The following is a 19,855-nucleotide window of genomic DNA, read 5'->3' on the forward strand; positions in this document are numbered from 1 at the left end:
TGTGCAGCGATCATCCAACTGTTTCATCATTTAGTGGGGCCTTTAATGCTGTCCCTCCCTTTTTCTGTTAAAAAATACACGAATAATCCCAGAACCAGAGAACACTCTCTATATTTCCATGATGATTGTGGATAAATAGCACATCACTCCTAGCAGGTGACTAGGGCAAGATATTTAAGCTTCATCAAGCTACAGCTGCCTGATATATAAACTGAGAAAACAGTGTATAAATCATAGATTTGTAGCACTGGTTAAAATGATATATACTATCAAGACAAGAGCTCAAAAAGTGATTGTATTTATATAAAATCTAAATACGTATACAGTACACATGTATATCTGCATGTGTATATGTGTATGTTCATATGTATATATACTCCTAAGATAATGCATAAAGAATCAATAACATATTATTGTAATTAATTCAAGAGCTAAATTTTTCACTTTGTTTATTAGAGACCTGAAAATACATTGTCCTTCAGCTGTATCACCTTTTAGGTAGTCTCAGTGACCTAAATCCTCATGCAATATTTCTGACAAATCTTCAGTGAAGGTAAGTGTGTGGTTGGCAGCCAGCTTTTTCTGGTAGTCTTTTCAGCTCTGCACGTGGGCTGCCAGTACCTTCCCAAGGACCCCAGCTAGGAGGAGAATAAACCAGCATCACATTTTATAGTCGTGTGAGGCTGCCATGGCAAAAGTGGAGAGCTGAGAAGCTCCTTTGTGGTCCTGAGGGGCCGGAAGGACGTAGTATGAGATGTGAAGGGTCTCCAAGGCACTGGCTCATTTTCCCCACAAGATATTTGAATTCTGACAATTGTGCAGGAGGCTAACGAGCTAGGCAAAACCTGTGCTCGGTGCCAAAGCACAAACGCTCAAAGGGTAAAGACCTACTGTGAGAGGCACCTGGACTCCAGCCAGCCAGAGATCCGAGCCCGAGACACAGAGGACTTAACGTCCCTTCACTCGGCAAACATCCGGTAACTGAGAAGTTGACCTCAGGCAAGAAAAACAAAATAAAATAAACACCTAAACCAACCAACCAACAGCTGTTGGCTGAGAAAATCAAAAGCAAAACCCTCAAACCACAAAAAAACCCCAACAGCAGTGATGTGACGCTCACGTGGGGCTGCTTACAGGTGGGAGACTTGAGTGGCATCAAGCACACGACTCTTCTCCCTCTCAAGACATTTACCAAATTCTGAAAACATGGGAAGTGAAAAAACTGAAGAGCGACGCTTACAACTGGTAAGAGAAGGAATTACACCCACCTCAGTTTTGAGGTTACCAAGCTCTCATCTGGAAATTCTGGAGAGCTATGCCCTAGTATAAAGGGTGCACCAAAAGTAGACTGGATATTACCCAAACGGGAACATGCTACTAAGTTCAAATCACAAATGCACTGTGGTGATCAGTCCCATCCCATGTTTGATCCTTACAAAGGAATGGGGTAATCCTCTATAGTGGAAGCTAACATCATTTATAACCTCCGTTACCCTTAAACCAACGTCCAGCATATACTAAGAATTAATAGACATGCTAATTGTCAGGACAATATGACAGATGATAAGAAGAAATGCAAGTGACAAACCCACAGATAGCAGTACTCTAAAATTAATGTGATTAATTTTTTTAGAAAATAAAAGAGGGACACATATGAAATTAAAGGGTATTTTATCAGCTAATATCTCAGCAGACATAATGGAGGCCAGACAATTTAGAAGTATATGTTTATTTGAAGAATGAATGTAAATATCTACCAATTCAGAATTCTTCTCCAAATAAAAATATTCTTCCAAAAGGAAGGGAGGATTTAGTTTAAAAAACAGGATTTTTTTTTTTGCCAACAGACCTGCACTAGTAAAAGTATTAAAGCAAGTTCTTACAGAAAAGAGAGATTTACAAAATGCAAGAGAACTTAAATACACAAAAGGGTCATATATGTGGGACAAATATGAATTATTGACTGTGTAAAATAATAATTCCAATTTCTTGTGGAAATTGACATATGTATAAAACAAATATGCATAACAAAGACTATGTAAAAGTCAGAGAAGGAAATACAACATTGATTTAAGGCTCTATGGTATTGGCAAAGTGATAAAGTATGGATCAGACTGTAATATGCAAGTTTGAATGTTGTAATCATCGAAGGAATATTAGAGGACTGCGTAATTAATGAATACAGGAAAAATGGAAAAATAAAAAATGTAGTACATCTAAAAAATAAAGAAAATGAATAAAGCATAAAGTAAGTAGGAAAAACAGAAAACAGATACAAAGATACCAGATTTAAATCAATTTTGTCAGTAATTACATTAAATATAAGCTGTCTGAACAGCTTGAATAAAAGGCAAAGGTTGTCAGACTTTATAAGAAACATATCCCAATTACATGCTCATCAGAATTGGCATCTTAAGTACAATCACACAGGTTGAAAGTAATAGCATGAAAAAATACATACCATACAAACATTAAACAAAAATGATACAGAATCTATGACAATATCAGGCAAATTAGATTTTAAGACTTATTAGAAATAAAGAAGGCTATTTGCTAATTAAAATGGGGTCAGTCCAACGGAAAGATAGAATCCTAAAGCCATATACTTCCAATAATCCAATTTCTAAATATCTGAAGCAAAAAATGAAAGAACTAAAACTAAGAAGAACTAAAAACTGAAAGAACTAACAAGATTTACAATAAATCTGCAATCATGGTGGGACACTTCAACAAAGGTCTCTCAATTGCTGATAGAGAAAAACAAAAATTGGGAGAATACAAATCTGAAAAACATGATTGTAATGTATGCAACACGGAATTCAACAAAACCAAACTCACATTCCTTTTTCATGTGCACATGGAACATGTACCAAAATTGACAATAGGCTTGTTCATAAAGTGAGGCTCAACATATTTCAAAAAATGGAAATCATTCAGAATATGTATTCTTTCCACAACGGGGTTAAGCTAGAATTCAATTACTAAAGAAATGACTAGAAAATCTCCAGTTACATGTAAATTAATTCAGACTCAAATAATGTGTTAAAGAAGATATCACAGTGTTTTTTAAATCTCAAATATTTTGAACTAAATGACAATAAAAAGACAGCATATAAAGATCGTGAAATGCAGCTGAAGGCTATTGTTTGAGAGAATGTGTAGCCAGAAATGCAAATTTAGAAAAGAAGAATGGCTGAAATAGCAATAATTTAAATTGCTGTCTCCAGCAGCTAGAAGACGGCCAGCAAATTAAATCTAAGGAAATTGGTAAGATGGAAATTATCAAGATAAAAGCAGAAATCAAAGAAATAGAAGGAAATATATACTAAATAACATCTACAAAGCCACCAACTGGTACTTTGACAAGATTAATAGAATTGTGAGTAACTAACAAGAATGATCAAGTGCAGAAGAGAGAAAAGACAAATTCCAAGTATGAGGAGTGATGGAAAGCAGTAGAACTGATCATGTCCTCCTCAGAAAGGTAATGAAAGGAGATTAGGCACAATTTTACACCAACAGAGTTGGCACCTTGGTATAATAAATAACATTCTCAACAATGCGACCTGTCAAATCTGACAGAAGTAAACAAAAATCTAAATAATCCAATACATATTTTAAAAATTGAGTCCATAATTAAACCTTTTCAAAGTAAATTCCAGACATAGATTTCTTCACTGGTGAATTCTTTCATCTTTTAGGAAACAGAATACAGCAATCCTATACAAAGTCTTCCAAAGCACATAGAAAGAGAGAGGAGGCTATACAACTCTTCATAAAATCAGAATATTCTATACTGAAAACAGCAAAACCCTAGTGAGAAAAATTAAAGATGACGTAAGTATATGGAGTAATACACAGTACTGTGGCTGGTAGGCTCAGTGTTATAAAGATTTCCATTCCCCAAATTAACATATATATATGAAATCCCCATCAGAGTCCACCAAATAATACGCATATACATTGCTGTTTCTCTTTATGGTGTGTTTTAAAATATCTATCAGTAATTTCCTTAATATTCAATACTTTTTGTGGTGTGTTTTTATTTTTATTTATTTTTCCTTTCACTTTTAGATATATATTATATTTGAAACTTTGGAATCAATCTCTATTTATATATGTGTGTATATATATAATATATATATTTATAAGTTAATAAAAAATAAAAATTAACTTAATAGAAAAATGAACACTCAAACAGACCCCTTACAACAAATGGAAAAGTGATATTAAAATGACTAAAGATGAAAATACACTGAAATTCATTTATCACCAGGAACATGAAAATTAAAGCCATAAATTTTTAGACACCCAATAGAACAACTAAATTTTTAAAAGATGCCAACTTCCAAGAGTTAGCAAGGATTTGAGCCACTAGAGAAGTCTCACAGACTGCTCGTGGAGTGTACATCTATGTATCCGCTTTGGGTGACTGTCTGGCAAAACCCTATGGCACAGGGGTTCCACTCCTGGAACAGAATTCTAAGAGGTGTTTACCAAATGACAGGTGCTGGGATGTCCAGCACTTCACTGTTTATAACATCCCCACATATAAGCCACCCAAGTGTCCTGTAACAAGGGAATGTGTGTATAAAGCCACATATGAATCATGGAAGCAATTCACCAACATAGTGCTCTGGGGAAATGAGGTGAGGTGCGCGCACATTATGTAATTACAATCACATAATGTGTCAGAAGAGGCAGCACGGATTTATGGGGTCAAGGTCAGGCCAGTGTTGTGGAGGAAGCGGACGGAGCCAGGTCAGGATAAGGACAGAAGCGCCATTCCTGGTGGAAGCCGAGGTTTTTATCTGATGGCATCCTAAGAACCCGCGCTGACTCACCACTTACCTTGTCTCAGGAAGAAGGCACTGCAGTGGTGCTTTGTCCATAACTCTAGATCCTCCGTTATTTGATTTCGCCAGCAATGTGAGAATCATTTAGCATGCAACTCTACTTACCGTTAGCGTCATTTTGCCATTTTGTGTGAACTAATTTTATATATCTTTTTTCCCCAGGTTATCAACCAAAAATTTCACATGTGACTTTGAGTGGTTAAGCTTTAAGTAAATTCATGCAAGATAGAGTGTAGACAATGGAATATATCACTTGTTTCTTTTGTAGACTATATTCATAGATGTGCAAAATAATGATATATAATGATTCTCCCAATTTTTGACCATTTTAATGAGTGGCAGCGCAATTTCTTCAGAAATCATTTGCATATCAACTTAAACCCTGAGTTCATTTTTTAAAAAGTTTTTAAAATAAGCTTTTACCTGGTATATGGTAAGTAAAAAATACACGTGAGTTAAATTAGTGCATACATAAACAAACACATATTTGTTGAGTACTAACTAAATTATATCATTTCTCAACTATTGAATCAATTATTAAATTAATTACATCTAATTTCATTCCAAAAACGTGCAGCACAAATAGAACTAAGGAGAGGTAATCTGAGCAAAGCAGAAAATAAATGAAGAAAACATCAGAAAAGCCAAAGCAAGTTAGCATTACAATTCATTCTATCAGCTTTCACATTTACTAATAATGGTCTGCGGATCTGGCTTAGCACTTCCTAAGCTTCCTAATTACGGGGGGGGGGGAGGGGGGGGAACACAGAAAGCATGACTACCTAAGTAATTCACGGTGTCTTTACAACAAATCACATTTGTGACTGTGTAAGATTCAATTTATCTCTTTAACTGAAACTAAAAGCCAACAAACCAATCATTTACATTTTGCTATCTCATTTTAAAAAATGGCTTTTTAAGTATTTCTATATTATCCTCAATCACACCCCCATATGAGGTACAATAAAATGTTCCACTGTGTTTTTTTTCAGATTTTTTTTGATGTGGACCGTTTTTAAAGTATTTATTGAATTTGTTACAATATTGCTTATGTTTTGTTTTTTTTGGCCATGAGGCATGTGAGATCTTAGCTCCCTGACCTGGGATCGAACCAGCACTCCAGCATTGGAAGGCAAAGTCTTAACCACTGGATCACCAAGGAAGTCCCTCATTGTGATATTTTTAACTGCTCATCACTTTAAAGTTTTGAAATGTCAAAGCACAGCTAATTTTAGATGAGATTCAACTATCATGGTCCAAATAGGTGGCTTTGGGGTTACCTGGCATAATTAAAGATAAAGTCTAGAAGATACAAGGGAAGTAAGTGGGGGAGGTCAAGAGCAGTTAAGATTTGGAATCAGAAAGTCTGTATCCACGCACTAGTGCCAGGCAAAGTTTGTTTATCTAACAACCAGTTTACTCCTCTGTAAAATGGGAATAAAAATAAGACTTTCCTCATGGTTTTGGTACTAGTTTTGAATCAGATAACAAAATATAAAGGACTTAGCTCAGCAAACTTCAAGTGTTAACTTTTACTATTATGTGGCACATGGAGAGAACTCACTAAATGGAAGCTATGTTTTTGTGTGCTCTGCTTCCCAAAGGATGTTTTAAACCCATTCACGAATAAAGGCAGAAGATTTTGTAGCAAAGAGCGTTTTTCATTTTTATAATCTATAGACTGACATGGAATTTGATATTCTGTTACTCTGTGAAACATCTGCATAGGCAAATGATATTAATTTGTAAATTATTCACTTAAAATTTTCATTAAAGCCAATAAAAACAGTTGAGGTTTAGATTGAGGAGTTCTGCTGGGGCAAACGAGTTTTGGGAATTTGCACTGTGACATCCAAGTCTCATTAAATTACTTCCTAATAAACACCCAATACATTTGATTGTATGAGCGCCTTCTGGAGGAAGGCATCCCTTATTCTCCCCACATTTGGGATTCACAGATAAACAATAAAGGCTTGAAAAGGATGGATTCTAAGCACTCACTGAAGGGGATGGTACCGAGGACCGATCTTCAGAGGGGAGTGTGCACAGCAGCGAGACTCCGTACTATCATCACTAATGCTTTACAGTTGTCACTGATTTTTTTTTCAGCTAATGAGTACAAATCAAGTACCAGACAGGTATTGAAGATACTTCTATAAGGATGGTTGTAAGGGAGAAGTAAAACGATAATTGAGCCATAGGCTGGGAATAATCACTTGTTGAGATATTCCGGGGGGAATGGAGTCAACCCCTCACTACAGTTTGGCCCTGTTTGTCCACCCCTGGCCCTGCAGAGCCTGCAGGAAGAAGACCAAACTCCTTTCCCTCACACACGGAGCCCTCAGACACATGCCGGACCGTGACTTGCATTTACAAATTCGCACCTTCAAACTCAACTGGCAACAGTCACATTTTATCAAATTCACTGTCATACTTCAAACACACTGCGCTTTTTACGCATTGACAATTAGGTGCAGTATGCTCACGCTTCTCCTGAAAATAAACTTTTTTCCCCGTGTAGCTAATGGAATTCAACATTTACGAAGTCTTAGTTTGACTGTCACATCTCCCTGATTAAGGCAACATTAGCATTTTTCTTTGCCTGTTTCCATGCCACCTTATGATGATTCTCTTAGAACACTCATCTTGTGCGCAATAAATACATGAAGTGATTTAGTGTTTTTCTAAAACAAATAGATAAGTGGATTAAATATTTGATCTCAAAAGCAAAGGTTGAGTTCCATGATTAATAAGGCGAAACAGTTGAGGAAAAATGCATTCTTGATACATTTTCTCTATGTATAATCCTGTGACAAAAGTTGCTTTCTTCATCTATTTTAGAATTTCCTGTTTTTGTAAATCTCTTTTCTGTGTTTCTTAGGTTCTGGAACACTATAGAAACACATTTCCCCCACAACTCAGAAAGTTATTAGACTGAGGAGGGAGACTGTAAATCATTTCATAATTGCTGTCAGTGTTGACTGTGATATCACTGATTGAAAAACTTTAAAACTCGTTCGTGTTTCAAGCTTGCTAGAAATAAATACCCGGCTATGTGTGACAAGGTTAAGTAACTATTTCACAAAATGTTTTTCTCTAAAAGACTAGGCTAAGAAAAACATCTCCAAAAAGCAGAGGAAACTGATTACAACTTCAGATACAACAAAGCACCTTCCTGACTTTTCCTTGCATTTTAGGTATTGGAGTGAGACTTAGCATTCTGAGTTCTAAGTGCAAAGCGCAATCCACTCACCGGCTTGACAAAATGAAACAGGGGAATTCTTGTCACAGTCGGGTGCCTGCTGTTCTCTCAGTATCATTTCTATTCACAAATCGATGTGTTTGGGGCTTAAGTCTCCCATTCAGTTACATGCCCAGCATGGATTTGGGAGTTCGCTCCACCTCTGGGGCTCAGTTCACCATCTGAAGAAAACAAAGGAAGACACAATAAGAGAGTGTGATGGTGATTCTATTTCTTCAGATGGTCTTTTCATCCTTAAAAGCTGGACAAACTAATGATAGAAGCAATTTATTAAGTAAGCAAAAATAAGTTTTAAAATTGAGTTTCAAAATAGCGCACAGGGGCTCCCCTGGTGGCACAGTGGTTGAGAGTCCGCCTGCCGATGCAGGGGACACGGGTTCGTGCCCCGGTCCGGGAAGATCCCACATGCCACGGAGCGGCTGGGCCCGTGAGCCATGGCTGCTGAGCCTGCGCATCCGAAGCCTGTGCTCCGCAACGGGAGAGGCCATGACAGTGAGAGGCCCGCGTACCGCAAAAAAAAAAAAAAAAAAAAAAAATAGCGCACAACTCAGAACAGGGGAGTGTTAAACTCATCTAGTAAACTAAATAGATGAATTCATAGAAGGTATGATTAGTGTAAAGGAAAGAAATTTGAATTTTCTTTAAGTAATAATTATAACATGCACAGGGAATGGTTGTATCTCTTACCAAAGGTGAGATTCATAGAAACCAAGAACTTAGTGAGAAATCAACAACAGAGAACCAGGTGCTCCAGGGTGATGTGCTGGATTTATGTACAGGTGACAATGAGAGTACTTCTGATTATATGATCCTGACTGGATTCAGGTGTATGAAATACATTCATTGGTTTAGGACCTATTGTCCATGTGTACAGATAGTGCTTAAAACACAGACGCCTGGAGACATTTATATTGACTGTAAGTTAATCTGTAAAGCAGTGATTTTGTTTTATTTCACCTTTATTGAGGTGTAATAATATAAAATTGTGAGATACTTAGAGTGTGCATTGTGGTGATCTGACATCTATATACACTGTGGACGGAATCCCCCATCTAGTTGATTAACACATCCATCACCTCACATACTTATCTTTTTTTTTTCTTTTTGGTGAGACCATTTAAGCTGTACTCTCTTAGCAAATTTCAATTATACAGTATAGTGTTAACAACTAGTCACCGTGGTACACGTTAGATCCTCAGACCTTATTCATCTTACAGCTGAAAGTCTGTTCCCTTGGACAAAGGTCTCCAACCACGCCCGCCTTCCTCCCACCCCGCCCCCACTGCAACCCCAGGCAATCACTTTTGTACTCTGTTTCTATGAGTTTCAGAATTTTAAAAAAATTCTGTATGTAAGTGATGCCTGTAAAGTGGAGATTTTGAATGGAGTTGAAGCACTCTCCTCCAGGTGCCTTGGAATCACCCGTGTGACTTTTACAAGGACACCTGGGCCCTCGGTGGGTGGGCTCCTGCCACCTCCCACCTCCTTCCCGCTTCAGTGGACACAGTTTCCTATGCAGAGTCATGGACCAAGTGAGCCAAGGTCAGTTAGAGAAGCGTTAACAGAGAGACTCTGTTGTATTAGCAAAGAAAGCAATGCTGAGAATCACACGTATGTGGTCCAATTCTTTCCTCACAGTTACTAGAAATTCAGGAAAGACTTATATTATTTCTACCCAAATTATTATAGGAGCATCTTCCAAAAGCCTAATTACTGGAAATCAGACCGACACATAGACTCCCTCCATTTTCCTATGAAAGCCTGTTTCACATTAACCCCCAAACCAGCACGTCAAGGCCTCAGAGAGCCATGGAGGCATAAAATGGGGTCTCCAGTTCCTGGTACCCCAGATTTTCCCTCCCTAGGGATGCTGGAGCATGAAAGGAGGGGAGCCCCCCCCGTTTATGCTGGGGTCCACAGCAAATCTCCCAGGATCAACAGCAAAGATCCCAGAGCTGCAGACCCTGGGTTTGCTGTGATGTCTGGTCCTCTGCCCCCCTCCTCCCCTCCCGGCTAAGGGGCGAAATCCCCCTCCGGGAGCCACACACCCTAACCCACTCCCCTCTCTGTTAGGCTCGCCTCCTCAACAGCAACTGCTCTCTCCTCTTACTTTTACACAAAAGCACCAGAGGTACCAGTGGACATAAATATTCTTCAGGAGAGAGAATGGGAGTAATTGTAGGAAAGGAGTGCTTAGTCACTGCCCAGAGCTCCAGCTCAGCCAGCCAAATGCATCCTGAGCAGAGATGAATGTCCTTTCTATGCAGCTGATGTCCACTCAGCCGCAGTTGCCAAACCTGTCCCCATGTTTATCTTGGATGTCTCACTAGATTTCTCAGAAAACAGATTTATGAGGCAAACATCGAAATCTATAGTCTCTGATTTCAACTTCAGGAAATGTGAATTTCGTGACGTATGTGCACTTTTCTTCAATTCACTGTTTTATTTTCCTAAGAAATTTCTGAGGAAATACTCAAAAATCAGAATTTCTGAGGGGAATTTTGAAAGAAGTGATCAGAGGATGTATTATAAAATAAATATAAAATAATTTTAATTATCTTATGTAAATATAATTTTCTAAAGTCTGTTCTTCATGGCAGAAGAATACTTGATTGTAAAGAAAACAATGGATTAAGCAAACGCAAATGATTTACATTCTTCAAAAAACAATCATTGTTCATTTATAATGAGGATGTTTATAGATTATCTCTTTATATCATATTTCTGATCGATTTCATGAACGTGTCATGACATATTTTCTGGCACAATATTCCCCAAATTCTTATTAGTTTTAGTATTGCTTTCTTTCACTGCTATAAGTACAGATTTGATTTGCAGATTCAACCTGAAAGGTGACAGAATTTGCAAAACAGAAAATGAAAACACTTCTCTGACCCACACACTAAGTCTGCAATTATAGCAGACTCTGGATAGGCCGCAGTATTTGCAGTAATATATAAAGTTTTGGTTAAAGCCTTATGTTTAGTCTGCATGAGAGAAAAGCAATACCGCTGTTTCTGTAATGGTGTTAAAGTCAAATTTCCAAAATTATATTAATAAACAACTCACTTGGCAAATACAGTAAGATACTATTTATTAAACTTTAATTTCATATTATTCTCATGCTTCATGTTATTAGTAGATATTAATATTTCTGGGTTTTTTAGTGTAAAAATCCCCTGCAGATGGGTTTCTTCATGGGCTGGATTTAGGGTTCATCTGATGTACTTTGTTGATTGTAACCAGATAAGAGAACCGATCTTTGTTTTTACCTTTTTACCTCTCCATTCTTAATTTTCCAGAGTACAAGTGAAACTGAAAGTTGACTGTGCAGTATATCTATGTCAATTCTAATGTGACTCCATTCGTTAAACATTCCCCAATTTTCTCATAGTGTCCCAGTGTGTCACCACTTTCCCTTTCTTCAATCTGTGTCTAGTACTTTAAGAATAAATTTTAACTATGAAATACTTTAAAACCAAACAAAAGGAAAGAGGATGATATGATGGATATCCAACTGAGCATCCCCCAACTTGAAAATTATCAATCTTGCTTCTTTTACACCCTCCATCTCTACCCATGTCCTGGCTCCACATTGGATTATATATATTTTTTCAGTCGAGATATAATTAAAATACAATAAAAGGATTTTAAGTGTTCATATTGATATGTTTTTTGACAATGGCATCGCCTATGAAAAAGCCCCCCCACCCCCCGCCAAACAGGACTATGGTAGATAAGCTTCGGCTGTGCTGGACTTCATGTCAGTGGGACTCTCAGCTTATTTCTGACTCATGTGGATGGGTGTGTCATGAGATTGCTCATTTCTACCACAAAGTAACATTCTGTTAAATGAATGTGTCACACTGTGCTTATCAATGAATCTGCTGTTAATGGAGCTTGGGTCATTTCACCTTTGGGGTTTTTATCAACAAGGCTGCTGCAAAGATTCTTGTGTAAGTACTTTGTGGACATATTTTTTTGCCCCGTTTCTCTTGGTTAAACACCTGGGAGTGATGATGCTCTGTCCAAAGGCATGGGTGTGTTTAAGTCAATGAGAAACCACCACGTGCCCTGCACTTTGCTTCTCAAACTCGATGCTGAGGCTGCCACGTGGGTCCATGTGGGTGGTGTCTGTTGTTGCTTTGTTTTACTATATTGGTGAGTGAACAGCACTTTTAGTTTACATTTCCCCAAGATCTGCCTACCCCACGGTCCCACAGATACTCTCTTATGTTTCCTTCTAGATGCACTATGGTACATGTTAGTTGGATGACAGACCTAAGTGTAAGAGCTACAACTGCAAAATTCATAGATGAAGACATAGGAGTAAATCTTCGTGACCACTTTACATGCACAAGGATGACTAAAATATAAAAGACAGACAATAATAAATGTTGCAGAGAACGTGGAGAATGTATAAATACATATATTGCATCTGATTGGGAACCAGTACGATATGTTCTCCAAATGATAAACATAGAGCTGCCAAAGGTCCAGCAATCCCACTCCTAGGCACACCCCCAAGGGAATGAAAAGATGCATCCACACCAAAACTTGGAAACAGATATTCCCAGCACCCTTATTCCTAATAGCCAAGAGGTGAAAGCAACGTAAATGCTCATCTACCATCACGTGATGAATAAACAGAATGTCCCCATCCATACAATGAAATATGACTCAGCAGTAAAAACGGATGAAGCAGGGCTCCATGCTACAGCATGGATAAACTTTGCAGACATCATGCCACGCGAAAGAAGCTGGTCCCCAGATACCAGGTGTTCTATTACCGCGCTTATGTGCAATAGCCAGCACAGACATATCCACGTGGACACCCTGCGTCTTAGTGTTTGCCTGGGGTTGGGAGAAGGGGGGCAGAGGAAAGGAAATGGGAATTACTGCTGATGGGTATTATGTTTGCTCCTGAGGATATGAAAATAGTCTAAAATTAGCTTCTTTTGAGGGTACCACTGACCTGTACTCTTTTAATGGGCAAATGTTTTGTGTACATGAAATCTGTCTCCATAAGGCTGTAAAAAACCAAAACAAAACAAACTTTGGATGAGATTACTGCCGTATTAGGCACTGTGAAAAAGTCAAGACACAGCAATAAAATTATCTGAAAAAATATACAGAAAGAGAATAAAACAAAATAATTAGCTCATCAGAGAGCTGTGGAATAAATACCAATGACTGAACAGATATGTTACTGGTGTCCCTGAAGGAGGAGAGGAAAGAATGGGAAAGTATCTGAAGAAATAATGGCCTTTTTTTTTTTCAGATTTGATAAATTCTGTAAAATATACAAACTCAAGAAGATCAACAACCTCCAAGCACCAGCATATAAAATAAATCACATACCTAAGGCCTATCATAAGCTAACTGGTTAAAGCCAGTAATTTAGAGAAAATTTTAATTGTGGTGAGAAAAAATGACCAGAGGAGCGGAGATAAAGACGCACCATGTTTCCTATCCGCTCTGATGTAGGTGAGGACAGAGGAGGGGTCTAGCCGTGCGGCCACCGCGTGGAGGAGACCACCTGTTACACTGACGGTCTGGCCGGTGGCTGCGAGGGTTACTGGCCATTGTAGGGCCGTCACGTCCATTCCAAAGAACTGAGGGATCCTGAGCTGAACACTGGTCAGCCTTCAAGAAATTATTGTTTGGGAGCAGAGGATTATAGCCTGTGTCTATACACATTACACACATATGGAAAAATAATTCAGAGTATAAACATTCTTATTTGCATTGAACTTTTTAGGAAAATTGGGTAATATAAAAAATAAAGAGATACATTTACGTCACTCACAGCCCCATTTTATAGGATAGTCTACATTTATATTTTCATACTTTTTTTTTACTTTTAATATGTGCATATTGACGTAGAGACACCTGTTTAAAACAATCCCAATTAAATAGCATTTCATGCATATTATATAATACAATTTAGATTAGCTTGAAGATCTGCTGTCAAATAGTATATTCTGTAAAATTGATCACTGAAAGTATGAAATAAATGGAGCAGAATACAAACAGGAAACAAAAGATGCAAACCAATATGAACACGATAATAAATCATGAACAACAGTTATGATAAGGGAGACATTGACATGCATTCTAATTTAATTTGCACAACCTAGAACTTCCAAAATACAGTCTGTGAAATAAACCTCAGTCCATAACATTCCAGCATTTACAGCTCAAACAAAGAGTTCTTACTACCGATCCTTATTTTTCACTACATAGCATATGTAAAAGAGGAACCCCAATGTGAACGAATGATGGTGGAAAGGCAAAAGAAACATGAAAGAAATCAAAGGAAAACTTCTTCGCCTTTCACATCTGCCTCTCTCAGCTGGAAAAACTTCCACGTTGCCCAAAAGGTCTCTTCTTGCTAATTCACGCTTAACTTGAGGGAAAGTTTTGTGTTGATTCTGATGTATAGGAAAGTTTAAAGCAAAGATTCTCAAACTTGGAATAAAAAAAATCTCAGGCCTATGCCCAGCATGCCTGAAGAAATCCTTTAGTAAAATGTGCATTTCCAAATCAGTTTGAACATTACCATTTTGTATTTGAGATTTTTATACTTTAAGTGCACTTCACATACCAGCAGTTTTTCTTTTGTTTATTTTCAGCTGATATGCCCTAGCAAAACTTCTATGCAATTCTATAAATGGCATTCTAAATTATCCAGAGCGGCCCTGAAACGTGGAAGCCAGAGAAGCGTCTGGCACGATGATAAAAGGCTCCTCGGTATTCAGAAAGCTTCTGCCTGTCAGGGAATTCTGCTGATGTGTCTCGAGACTGAAGTACGAAACCTTGTCTTGCTTGCCTCTTTGATTCCACGGTCACATATCCCTTAGACAAAGGTATGAAGGCATTGGTCCTGCACAGTCTGGGTCTGTAAATGCAAACCTGAGTTTCAAACACCCTGCAGTTAGCTTCATATTCATTTGATTTTGTATTCTAACTGGTTGATGTTGATTTTCCCTCTTCAGGATCAGATGATCGAGTTGAAGTTGGAGGAAATGTCTGAAGTGTTTTTACAGAGTTCACACAGATTTGGAAAGCAGGGCCCAAAACTAAAGAAAGAGCAACTTCTCCCAGAGTCAGGATGGCGGCTTGGTGGGAACTGCTCTGTGGTGCAGAGCACGGAGCTGTACATGGAGCTCAGATCCTTGGCACATCCAGGACTTTCTGGGCACGTTTTCGGGAATCCAGAGAGAGCAGGCTTTTGAGTGGCTGTCTCAGGACTGGAACAGGAGACAAGTGTGGGTGACGAGTGAACCAGTGAGGACAGCAAGGGTACCTTGGAGAAGAAGTGGGCCCCGAACCTCACCGACGTCACACCCCCACGGTTTGGTCCTCAGATGTCTGAACTCAACGCGGTGCCAGGTGGTCTACCGAGACCTGACTTTCACGACGTGGCCAGCAGCCCCTCTGATCTGGGCTCCGGCAGTTTTTACCTGCACCATCAGAAACACATTGTAATTCGGGTTCCCCCAAAAGGGCGAGAGGATCCAACAGCAGCAATTATAGCTTGGTAGTGACTTCTGTGCACACACGATCAGTCCAGACTCACCACGTGGTCAAGCCCAACTCTAGGTCCTGCAGGGAGAGTCGTCCTCTCTGTACCCAGAACCAGAGGAGAAACGATGGAGGTGGACACAGCAACCCGTCCCTCAGCACCCACTCCTACCCCTACTCTGTTGGGATAGTACACCCCGCCATTCAGAGCTTTAATTCCCTAAATTCCAAGGCCCAGTGGTGTACAACCTCACAGCTCAGTAAGATGGAGAAGACAAGGGAGATTGTTCTTTTTTTTTTTAATGGCAGTGTTTTATTTTATTTTTGGCCGCATCAGGCAGCATGTGGGATCTTAGTTCCCTGACCAGGGATGGGTAGGCAAACGCTGCTTCCTGTATGGCCACTCCCCAGAGTGTAATGCAGCTGTTTCCGCTTTTACCATGTGGCTTATAAAGTCTTACCTCTGCAGTGATGGGTAGAAAAGCAAGGGTAAAATCTTCTGAACTTGCTAAAATGGGAATCTTCAATAACCACACTATATACACCAGGAAAGTTACCTTCTTCTGTTTATTTTAACACCAGGCAGGACACACTCGGTCCCCACACTTTCAGCAGGACACAAGCTGAACTATGTAACAGACAAGACTGAGTATTCACTGCATGTGAGGAGTTATTGTATTTATTTGCATTTAGCTATTTAGTTTAGACAGTACAATATTTGAGTGTAGAATTGCTTATCGAGTTATAAAATTTTCACATTGGAGGGAACATTAGAAGTTATGTCATCCATTTCTCTCTCAGAAGAGAGAAAGAATGTGAGTCCTCGGAAAGTTACATGACTGGACCAAGGTTCCACGGTCAGCTAGTGAAAAAGGCAGGTTTAAATGCAGGACCTCCCAGTGGCTGTGGCCCTGGCAGGTGGGGATGAGGTCAGGGCTGCATCTTCGTTACAGGTCACAGCTTCTGGGACTCGGAGAGTCCAGGTCACAGTTATGGTTCTTCCACCTGCTGTTCCAGAAAGGGCAAGTTCTTGGGCTCTGTCCTCAGACTTTATCCTCTTTAAAAAACAGGTTTGTACAGAATTATTTAATTCCTTTCTAGTTATAAAATTGAATAGTTCTAAGACACGCTCTAAACTGCTCCACAGAGGCCAAGCATGACTGATGGTCTTGAATGGAAAGAAGCGACAAGCTTTAGGTACAGACCGGTAGTCTGCCTATATACACCCGGAAGTGGGCAGTGTTTGTCATATTTTGAGAACAAATATGTTTGTCTGAGACATTTCATTGGCAATCTATGAATCAGTTACAGGATTTTACCAAATGCCTTCTATGTTATCTATCAAAATAAAATTTCACCAATTTTCTTTTTCATCTTCTTGGCAGAATTTGAAAGGTAAACTGCAGCTATTAAAAATGTTAATTTCATTTGTGGTTTTGAGGATGGCCAAGTCACGAGTTTTATTTCATTGGAACACAACTGTTAAGCAAAGGCAACCAAGCGCAGTCCTGGCTTAAGCACTCTGGACTGTCAAAAGGGCATCAGACAGGGCTTCCCTGGTGGCGCAGTGGTTGAGAGTCTGCCTGCCGATGCAGGGGACGCGGGTTCGTGCCCCGGTCCGGGAAGATCCCACATGCTGCAGAGCGGCTGGGCCCGTGAGCCATGGCCGCTGGGCCTGCGCGTCCGGAGCCTGTGCTCCGCAACTAGAGAGGCCACAACAGTGAGAGGCCCGCGTACCGCAAAAAAAAAAAAAAGGACATCAGACAAATCCAGGACCACGAGATTTGGTATCCAGGAGAGTCTTGTGAAAGCACGGGAGGAAACTACAATTACAACGTTTATACATAACCCCAGATTATAAAATATGGCTTCCACACTGGAACTATATAATTTGCCAAAAAAATCCAGATCATAATGAAATAAAGGCAATAAAACTTTACCTCACACTAAAAGGAGTTTTTGAATATGGATGACTCATAATTTGGGCAGATTCTTTACGTTTCCAGTGAATATTGTGTTCATTCCCTTTCCTGTACTTTCTTTTTACTGGAATAGAAAACGGTTTGTTGTGTTTTCCTCCCTTTCCTTCTCACTTCCTTGGAAGGCCAGCTAGCAGGGGAGACTTTGATTTCTTACTGAGTCCCGAAATTCTCCTGGTATAGTCTATCAACACAATACGCTATGCAGGCTCCACCACTTGTTTGCAGAGAAGGACTGGGAGGGAAGCTGTTTCCACCCTGGCCTGAAAACACTTCCCTCCACCAGGTCCTTTCTGCACAGCCCACCATCCCAGGCCCACTCTAGCCTCAGAGTTTGGCTCCCTCTCTAGATCAAACATTTTTATTTGTTTATTAGAATTTGTTACCTTTTTAGGACACTAGCTTTACCTTAATTTCCCCCTTTAACCATATCTAATAAGGTGAGTCTTGAAAAATAACGGCATTTGTGAATGTTAGAGGGAATTTTCAGTTTTTGATTATTCATCTAATCCCAAAGAGTTGATAATCCTTAAAGCATCACTATTTGAATTTGAAATAAATCCATTTTGTTGTGCTGCTAACTCTGCCCTACTAATTACTTTTTATCAAAGCTAATATTTACATTAGTTTGCATTCCCTAGGCACTTGCTAATTAATTCTGGGTTGAGTTATGTGAATCTGATTAGCAATTTAAAACTGTCGGATGGCGATGCAAACACCAATGCTACGACATGAAGTTGATTTTAATTTTTCTTGCTTTAAATTTCTCTCACTTGACTTCTACTTGGAGGGGCGTTTAGTAGAAACACCTTTTCCTATTTCTCCCTCTAAGCACAGCCATGGATTTGAAATAAGAAGCAAATATCAGAAGACTCTGCAGGGTAGAAAGAAGAAAAGGCACACTGGTCTGGGGCCTTAGGACCCAAGGAATGACATGGTGGTAAGTTTCCTGGGCCTTCTTTTGCCTTATTTAATCCTGAGTTGGACGTGGAGAAATACCGATGGGAATGAAGAAAAGAAACCCCAACATAAAGCTGTTCTCTCTGGCCTTAGAAATGCGAAAGCCCAGCTGGACAAAAAGCTTTTAGATCGTAACTTCTATACTCCAGTCAAACACCACAGGAAAAATGGTGCCCTGCTACCACCCAGAGCAGAAGAAGCCAAGCCACCCTCGAATTTCCACTCTCTTGAGGCACCCCAAACCCTTGTGGGTCCCCGTAGGGCACACGGGTACAGTTCTGAGGCACACCTGCCAGCCAGAGTGCCCCTGCTACCTGCAGGAAGGAGGACCCCACGCATTGGTGTAAAGGCAGGCTGGGGGGGAAGCCAGACTTCTATCCCCACTGGTCAGTCATGAGGCGGCGCCCTCCTAGTCTCCAGCTAGATGGCGTTGGAGAAAGCCAGCTGAAGCAGAAGGTTTCAATAGGATCCCAACTCGCATAAAACAACACAAAAATGTCCACATTTCAAGTGAAAGTCACATGTCATACAAGAAAGAGAAAGTCTCAAACTGAATGAATAGGACAATCAATCAAGAGTCAGATGTGTCAACAGTGAGGTGACCAGAGTTAGCATCACATGATACTTTAAGGCAGCAGCCCTCAGAATGCTTCAGTGGGTGACACAAACAAACTGGAAACAAATGAAAAAATAAAACATCTCAGATATGAAAAAAGAACCAAAGGAAAAGTTTAGAACTAAAAAAATCAACAACCAAAAAATAAAAAAGTTCAGTGGGCGGGCTCCTTAGAAGGAGCGAGGGACAGAGGAGGCGGCCAGTGAGCTTGGGTCTGGACCAACAGGAAGTCTCCAGCGTGAGTGCCAGAGACCGAACAAAGGACCTGTAGACTGCACCAAAAGGCCTAATGCTCATGTCACCTGGTTATATTTTACTGCAAATATACTGTACATCACTGTGCTGTGCTTCTGTGTGATGCATGAATTTGCTATAAGAATTCTAACTGCGGTCACGATATAATATGATATAATGTGAGCTACCATTAATCGAGCACTTGCTATATGCCAGGCCCCTCAAAAGACATCTGCCATATTTCTTCACGTACTTGAAAAGCATAGCTGGGGCTGAGTTTCAGGTGTCCTGACCCCGGGATCTCTCAAGCTGGTCTTTCTGCTCCATGGTTCCCATCGTGCAGTGTTATCACTGCTGCACGTAAACAAATGCAAATGTCCGGAATAGATAGCGTTTTACTATCTTTGGAATCTTCCAGTGG

General features: G+C 39.6%; 1 long non-coding RNA gene across 2 annotated transcripts in view; it reads right to left on the reverse strand.

Moving 5' to 3' along the window:
- LOC307179750 overlaps positions 1-19,855 on the reverse strand; it is a 264,295-nt gene that overhangs the window by 92,290 nt on the left and 152,150 nt on the right. Inside the window, exon 4 of one of the 2 annotated variants that reach the window (XR_013825542.1) lies at positions 8,110-8,279. This is a non-coding gene — a long non-coding RNA (uncharacterized lncRNA). Of the gene's footprint in view, positions 1-7,337; positions 8,280-19,855 lie in introns of those variants that run through there. The other variant, XR_013825543.1, reaches the window with a different exon arrangement.

Source organism: Stenella coeruleoalba (assembly GCF_951394435.1).
Source record: "Stenella coeruleoalba genome assembly, chromosome: 21".
Lineage (NCBI taxonomy): Eukaryota > Metazoa > Chordata > Mammalia > Artiodactyla > Delphinidae > Stenella > Stenella coeruleoalba.